Genomic DNA, 8904 nt, shown 5'->3' on the forward strand with positions numbered 1-8904 from the left:
TGGGCCACTGTACACTGGGGGAGAAGAAGAGCAGCCCTGGGACTTTCAGCTGTAAGTCTTACAGCTATGCAAACAGTGCTGAGAACTCTCCAGGTGTGATCTGGAACAGAGTGGCTCCCTTGCACAGAACATAGTTACTGAGCTTATAAGGAAACATCTTAGGAAATCATCCTGTTCTCATCAGCCCCATTCACTCATGCTAAGTCATTCCTTCTGTTGGGTCAGGGACTAAGCACTGTCCCCGAGTGCTGTGAGAGGAGTTGCTACTTAAGAATCAGATCTGAAACTAGTCTGGAGGATGGAGAGCCTTGTCTCTCACAAGGCAGCCCTGGAGAGCAGAGGTGATGGGGAGCTCAGGAGATCCCTGCTGAAGGGGAAGTGGAGCCATGAGCTATGGCTGACCCACAAGACCAGGTGCAACCGATACCACTGGCTCTTGTTCTGCCATTGGGCGCAATCAAGCCACGCTCTGCCTGGGCACCAGCAAGGCAGGCAGAGATACATGCTCCAGACTGAGCCAGCCGTGGGCTCAGCAGGAAGCTGCACCTGTGGGGTACTGCCTTACCTGGGCTCTTTTGACCTCCTCTCAGAGTGCAGATGAAAACGGGACAGGGCTGCCGAGTTGTTCGTCCCTGGCTGTGGGCTCTGGCTGCACAGCTGGGCCCCGGCTCTCTGGATGTGAGCTCTAGGGGGGAGCAGCTGCCAGGAAAACCAGCCTCGCTGGAAGGGCGATGTGAGCGTGTGTCACACACTTTCCTGCTGTCCTGAGCGGCAGTTCGTCCGCCTCTTGAGCTGACTCAGCCGTTCGGGTACAAAGCTTCTGGATTCATCTGGGTGAAAGACTTACAGGGTTTGTAGGTGGTCAAGGGCTATTTACTGTTTAAACTTACAACCTTCTTCTTGTTTCCTTTAAAACTAAACCCAAAGCATTGTGTGTACATGTGAATGGGTGTTTATGGAAGTACCATGATGCCATTTCCTCTACTGTTGGTGTGTCGCTGTGTTAATGTGGTGGTCTGTCTCTGTGGCTGTGCAGGTGGCAGGCTCTGGTCCCAGGGTCTCAGGCAGTGTGTCCTCTGTGAGCAGAAGTTGTCTGTGGTCCCAGCAGGGAAGCCAGGAGAAGGAAGGTTTGCTACATCACTGGCCTTGCCAGTTCTTCCATCTCCAAAGAGCACTGATTGAGTCCCCCCCAGGGAGCACCAAGGGCAGCTGTGACCAAGGCAGAAGCACCAAAGTTTTTCATCCTTCCCCTGTTGCCTGACCAAACTTCTCACAGGGGTGTCTGTTGCCATGTCACTAAGAATCCGGAGAGTACAATGTGGCTGAGTCTGGCCCACAGGTTCCTCTCTGAGGTCTTTCTGAGAGATGTGGCTGTAGCCAAAATTTCTAGGTCAGTGAAGAATTTTTCAAGTCAGCTGTTTTCTTGAGGGAAGACCCCCAAGCCCGTGCTTCTGCCGTTCGGTCCCTGCTGCTGCAGGTATTGGCAGGGCTTAGCTGGAGCCGTGGGAGACGTCAGTCAAGTGAATGGGAGTTTCCTTCCAGTTTGTAGGGGCAGGAGACAGTGCTGTGGAGCAGTTGTCATGGCCCAGCCTCGTTGGTTCCTCCATCACCCTGACACAGCAGGGCCATGGAAGGAGAGGCTGTGATGACAGCAACAGTTTCTTATCTTTGAGCTGAAGCCACTCAGACAGGTCTAAGCCCTTGAGATGGAGGGTGTGGAGGCATCCCATTGCTCTTTCTTGTGTCTGTGAATGTCCTCCTCAGGAAGCCTCCTCACGGAAATCATGACAGCACAAGGCCAAGGTGCCCGTGTCCATGAAAGCAGCCAGCCTGAAGCTCAGCAAGCAGGGCAGCTGTGCCTGCCTTGCCAGCGCAGAGCTGCCTGCCTGCCTCTGCCTTCCCCCAGGGATTTCTGTGTAGATCACAAGCACTTTCAGAAAAGACATAAGCCCTCCAAATTGTCTAGGAGGGTTGAGGGCTTAAAGCAGCTGCTGCCCGCAGGGGCAAATCTGAGGACCTGAGTGCAATGAGGGGCACTGGAGAAGAAGATGGAGCCATGAGAGGGATGCAACTTGGCTGCTTCTGCTCCTCTTCCTCACTCCTCAGCCTCTGGGAGTGAATCCCTGGGGCAGGGGATAGAGAAGGACCTGACCCGGCTCCCTTCCTCCGCTCTGCCCTGGGCCTGAGGCTCGCTGGTCCTTGGAGGGAGACGCTGAGGGGGTGGCGTATTTTTGAAGGAGTGTGATTATGATAACAAAAGCTTTTTTGCACTTTCGTTCATTTTGCACTAGTTCGTTTGTTTGTTTTTTCCTGCTTTTTTGATATTTGCATCTTCTCTTTTGTGTTTTCATAACAAACATACTTTTGTTGTAGCCAGTGAAGCTATTCTGGAACTTTGTGTCCTGAGTGTACAGCAGTTTAAAGGTCATATATATATATATATATAAATTTACATCTGTCTAAAAGTAAATTTATATATATAGAGATCATGGTGTGATGTGTTTTGTCGGTGATTTTAAATAATAAACGAATGTGAGCAATGGAGGACTGTGCAGCTGCAGACTGTTTATTCAGCCCTGATGCCTCCCCTGGGGAAAGTCGCTTGTCCCTGCTGGGGTGGGAGGAAACGGGCACACGGAGACAGACACACGGACACGGGGCCCGGGCGGGGGGAGCTGCCGTGCTCCCGGGCCCCGCCCCCAGGCCAGAGCCCCGCCCCCTCCCGGGCACCGCCCCCAGGCCAGAGCCCCGCCCCCTCCCGGGCCCCGCCCCCTGCCAGGCGTCCCTCGGCCCCGCCCCGCGGTGGCTCCCGGAGGCCGCCGGGGGAGGGCTCGTTTGTTCGCCGCACGCAGCCGCCGGACCGGAGCTCCCGTGTCCCCTTGTTCGGCGCGGTCACGGGAGCTCTGCGGGCGGGCAGCGCGGCCGCTCCCCCGCGGGGCAGAGACGAGCCGAACCCCGGCCTAGCGGGGCCCGGGCCTGTGCGCGGCCTCAGCCACCATCATCCCCAGCAGGACTAGAACCGCCACCCCCAGGACCAGGCGCACCACGTTGTTCCAGGTGTAATCTGCAGGGAACAGGAACGGACAGTCAGTGGGGGCCCCTGGGAGGAGACTTAAGGAGCTCCCAGACCAAAAGAGTCCCATGGGGGCAACAGGGTACCCAAGAGGACAGAAGGGGTCTATCTTGATTTCAGTAAGGCATGTGACACAGTCCCCACAGCATCATCACAGCTGAACTGAGGAGTGCGATCTGGGTGATCGGGTAGTGAGGTGACTGTGAACTGGCTGAAGGGAAGAAGCCAGAGAGTCGTGGTCAATGGGGCAGAGTCCAGTTGGAGGCCTGTATCCAGTGCAGTGCCTCAGGGGGCAGAACTGGGGCCAGTCCTATTCAATATATTCATCAATAATATGGGACTAGAGTGACTGTCAGCAAGTTTGCTGCTGACACCAAGCTGGGAGGAGTGGTGACACTGGAAGCTGTGCTGCCATCAGAGACCTGGACAGGCTGGAGAGCTGGGTGGGGAGAAATTCAATGAAATAGAACAAGGGCAAGTGTAGAGTCTTGAATCTGGGCAGGAACAACCCCAGGTTCCAGTGTGAGCTGGGGAATGACCTGTTGGAGAGCAGCGTAGGGGAAAGGGACGTGGGGGTCCTGGGGACAGCAGGATGACCATGAGCCAGCACTGGGCCCTTGTGGCCAGGAAGCCAATGGTACCTGGGGTGGGTTAGAAGGGGGTGGTCAGTAGGTCAGAGAGGTTCTCCTGCCCCTCTGCTCTGCCCTGGGGAGACCACACCTGGAATCTTGTGTCCAGCTGTGGCCCCTCAGTTCCAGCAGGACAGGGAACTGCTGCAGAGAGTCCAGCGCAGCCACCAAGATGCTGCAGGGAGTGGAGCATCTCCCGTGTGAGGAAAGGCTGAGGGAGCTGGGGCTCTGGAGCTGGACAAGAGGACACTGAGGGGTGACTCATTCATGGGGATCAGTATGGAAAGGGGGAGTGCCATGAGGATGGAGCCAGGCTCTGCTGGTGACAACCAGTGACAGGACAAGGGGCAATGGGTGCAAACTGGAACACAGGAGGTTCCACTTAAATTTGAGAAGAAACTTGTTCCCGGTGAGGGTGGCAGAGCCTGGCCCAGGCTGCCCAGGGGGGTTGTGGAGTCTCCTTCTGTGCAGACATTCCAACCCGCCTGGACACCTTCCTGTGTAACCTCATCTGGGTGTTCCTGCTCCATGGGGGGATTGCACTGGATGTGCTTTCCAGGGCCCTTCCAGTCCCTGACATTCTGGGATTCTGTGAGGGGCTCCCAGGGCAAACAGACACATGGACAAGGGAAGGTGCTGGGGAGCTCCTGGGGCTGGAGGAAGGATAAAGGGAACTTCACTGGGAGCAGAGGGATCCCCAGGGGCTCCTGTCAACTCTACAGTCCACATCCCTGTCCCTGGGACACCCCCTGCCTACAGTTTCTGACCTCTCAAGCCCCCACAGTGGTAGCAAAGAGAGGACAAGAACACGGAGCTGACCCTCACTTGCCACTACCAGCCAGATGGTGCCACTGTGCTGCAACGAGACAAGAGGTACGACTGTCCTGGGGCTGGGGGGTGCAGGCTTAGGTGTCTCCTAGCCCTTGCCCCCCAACTGGTAGCCTAGTAACCCTGTGTCTGTAAGGTCATCTGTAGGGTTTCAGAGAAGTTGGCAAAGCTCAAACACATCTGAAGGAAGCTGTACTGCTCTGCTTGGACCTTTCTTGCAGCTGCTTTCTTCCCCCACATTGTCTTTTCTAGTTCCCCCAGCATGTAGCAGATGCCAGGGTGGAAGAGCAGAGTGTGGTTGGGGAATGTCTCACCTTTCACCACCAAATCCAGGGTCTCGCTGACAGCGGACCACTTGAAAGAAGCACCCTTGGTGTAACACTGGCAGCTGTAGCGGCCCCCATTACCTTTACGTACATGGGAGAGGTTGAAATCGCCTTGTTCCTTTGAGAATAATTCCGCTTTGTTCTGGCCCTCCAGGTACAGGAAACAGCTAGCACTGGAGTGTGCAATGGTGCAATAGAAAGCCACGTGAGCTCCTGCAGCCACCTCTTGCCCAGGCAGAACAGAGAGGACAGGTTTGGGCAGGTGGAACTCTGGGGGAAGAAGAGAGGGTATGAGAAGGTGTGCAGGGCTTTGACATGGTGCCAGTAGCCACCAGAGAAAAGCCCTGCCCATTACGTGGAGGGGGAAGCCAAGTAGCTACGTGCATCCCAGTCTCACCATATGGCATCTGATGCCATGTTAAGGGGTAGCAGTACATCCCTTACCTTGCACCATGACATCCAGGGTCTCACTGCGAGACAGCACAGTCCCACCATCTATGTAATGGCAGTTGTATGGACCTGCAGCCTCTTGGGTGGCATTAGAGATGGAGAACTCGGCCCTGCTGCCACGCAGCTCCAGGGTATGGAGCGGGTAACCATTCTTATACAGTCTGAAGTTCCCATTGTCACACTGGCAACTGCAGCAGATGGTGGCGGAGCCTCCTGGTGGGATCACCCCAGGTGGCTTCAGGAAGATGGAGATTGTGGGGCTGCCTGCACAGGGAGAGAGGTGCTGTCAGACAGACGGATGTCCCCAGTGCCCAACTGCCCTGCAGGGAGCCTGGAGGTGGCTCCAGGCCCCACCTCTGCACAAGAGCGAGTTTTTAGTGTGGGGCTGAGGAGGAGCCCTGTGAGATGGGTAGGAGACCAGGGATGTGTCCAAACCCTGCGTCTGCCTCCTCATGATACTCACTTGGTGTAGCCTCGCTCTGTGCTGCCAGCCAAGCACCTACAAGAGAAACAGCTGTGTAACATCTCTGTGGAGTCTCTGGACGCCTCATGTTACTCACTGGGAGCCCACACAGCTTCTGGTACTCACCGAACACTAGCACATGGGTCATGGGCAGCATCATGCCCCTCTTGGTTCCCTCCATCCTCAGCTCAGGCAGGGCTTCTTCAGAGAAAGGCGTTGACCGGAGGCAGTGAGCAGCTGAGTGGCTTCTTGTGGGTCCTGATACACCCTTGTTGCCACAACTCACTTCCTGTCCCACGGCTTGGTTTTCTGCAGACACAATTGCAGGGCTGGAATGATTGAACTGGAACCAAAACGTCCCAGTCACCTGCCCAGGACTGAGTATCCTTGACAACCTGGTCTTACAATCCTGCGGACCTGAAGAGAAAAGCTACCAGAACTTTTTTGTTTCTCTTTCTTGGCTCTGGTCAGTTGATGGGGAAATGGCTTCCTCTCAGCCCTTGCGAAATAGGGTGATGTTCTGCATCCGGGGTGGGAAGAAGAACCAACACAGGATTCTCTGAATCTTGGTAAGGAAGCTCCAACAGCAAGTGGTGTCATAAAATAGCTGTTTTAATAAGACAGAATAAGAAGGGGATTATTAAATAGCAAGTAAATCTTACATCCCTTTGGAGGCAGGGCACCCCACTTTCCTGCAACACTGATGGACCCCAGATAGACTTTCCCACGACTTGCTGTGGGAATCCCATCTGTGGAGATGAGCCCAGCATCTGAAGTGGCGTAAGATTTACTCGTGATCCATATTCCTCTTTTTCACTCTGTGCCATTATGGCAGCAATTTTATTATTCCATTTGTTGTCAAGCCTGTCTCACCAAGGCCCAGGAAGACCCCTGCGCCATGTCATGCCCGCTCATCATGCCTGGAAACACTGCATGGTGTCCCTCACTGCAGTATGGAGCAGGTGGTAGAGGAAGAAAGGACACTGGGTCCAACCATAGGACCCATATAGCCTGGAGAGTCCAGGCTGTGCTCTTCCCCACAGCCGTGGTGCAGGTTTGGTGACTCTGTAGAGTATAATAGGAGGGAAGTAACTTGGCTTCACTTTTCACCTCCTCAGGGGCTATTTTATCCTACCTGGCATATAGTGTCTTTCATTGGAGGAGGGACAGCTAGATCTCCTACCTGCAGGTCTGGATCCACCCCAGAGGGTTGGCACCGTACCTCCTCTATCCAGGCCACCCCAGTCCTAAGTTGGAGCAACGGCAAGTTCCTTACTCCAAATAACTGCTCACTTCCACCACACCTGGGGGCTGGTCTCCAGCCTCCTTAGCTGCCGGGTAGTCTGGGCTGACCAGTGGTATAGACAGAGCTCCCTTTGGCACCAACAAAGGGTTAGTTAAACAGGGGAAGCTGTTTGCGCCTTTGGGTGATGTGGGAGCGAGGACAGCAGGGAAAGGATGGGTTGTGTGACCAGAGCTGTTGAAGGACAGGTGGCATCCCCCAGTGCCAACTCAGCTGGCCAAAGGTGGCCCCTCAGTGATTTAATTCCCTGATGGCTAAAAGCCAAGGCGGCTGCACTTCTTACCTCATCAGCAAGGGAGATTTCACTCCCTGACAGGAGTCAATGTTCCTGGCATTGCTGCTCCCAGCCAGTATAACACTTTCTGCAGCTGGGCATCCTCACTTTCCACTCCATGTCATTCCTTGGTCACAAATTACCATTGCTGAATAGTTACACCTTTGTCTCTCGTGGTTTGTCTATGCTCCATGTGCCTGCAGATGAGCTTTTTATCACTTAACGTAACAATCACCAGTTCTAGGGGCCATTGGACTCCAGCGGGACAGCTGACTCCATCCTTCTAGTGCAGCAGCAGCAGTGTGGCCCACTGTCCACCTGGCTGGCTGGTGGGTGCTGGCGTTGCTGGGAGGCCCCATCTCCATCCCGCAGAGGAGGAATATCACATCCCAGCGCTGGCACATGTAGCAGATGCTCATGGCTGTCCCCAGTCCTGCTACAGCTCTGAGGCTCATGCGAATGGAGAGCTTGGGAGAATGTGAATCTGCATGGAGGAGTGAAATCATGAAGCTCTGACCTGCACACCACTGCAAGCAGGGGCAAAGTGGCAGAAGGAAGAAGGTGAGGACGCTTCCGTCAAGAGGTGTCCCACTGCGTCCCTTGAAATTTGTCCTATGCTCGTCTCAAGGCAGTGTGTCCTATAGGTTGTTCTTATCTTCCCATGTTCCAAGTGGTCTCTATGTCTTTGTGGTCTTCATACAGTTTATGTGACCTATAGTCTGTGTAGCATCAATGCGTTGTCCTTGTGGTTCAAACAGTTTGATTTTGTATGGTCCCCCATGCTGTCCCAAAACCAGGGTTCTGTTACCTGGTGTAGGAAAAACAAAAAAGCCAAATCATAGCACACAAAGACGAGATATTGTTTATGACAGGGGTGCACAAGCCTGGCTGCTGGAATAAAGGCAGCACACCAGGAAGAAAAGTAACAGCCATTGTATGCATTGTCACTACATTCACCCCCCAGGGCAAGTCCTAAAAGACAACCAGTTCCACATTTGCATGTTGCATTACATAATCTTTTTGCCACAACACAGGCTTGTTGAGGAGGGGGCCTGGGTTTCCTGTCCTAGGGGCGTGTATTTTAGTATTAAAATGAGCATATAATGAGCAACGTTCAGCGAAAGGACATTCTGAGGTTTTTGTTGAAGCTCAACTAAACGTGCAGGCTTCAGCGTCTGCGCTGCAGGACACTGTAGTTCCTGATTAGGTGTTTTGCAAGTCACTCTTATCTGTGTTAGAGGAGCAGAGTGACCGAAACTGAGAGGATTTATGTATCCTTAGGTCAGCAATTGCTGGCAGGATTCATTCTTTCGAGTGATCATGACTACAGCTCCCTTTGGGACTCATTGATTTACATCTCTAGATATGAAATGAGTCCCACGTTTTCTAAATTCTTTTGCCGACTGCAACGCAACCCTTCACTTTCCCCAATAATGCACACCAACATCCTGTACAGCAAATCCCCGCACCCGGAACCCTGCCCCCATAAACCCTGCACCCCAAAATCGGCCCCCCCCAAACTTTCACTTCAAACCCTGCGCCCTAAACTTTTCACCCT

Source organism: Nesoenas mayeri (genome assembly GCF_963082525.1).
Source record: "Nesoenas mayeri genome assembly, chromosome: 16".
Classification (NCBI taxonomy): domain Eukaryota; kingdom Metazoa; phylum Chordata; class Aves; order Columbiformes; family Columbidae; genus Nesoenas; species Nesoenas mayeri.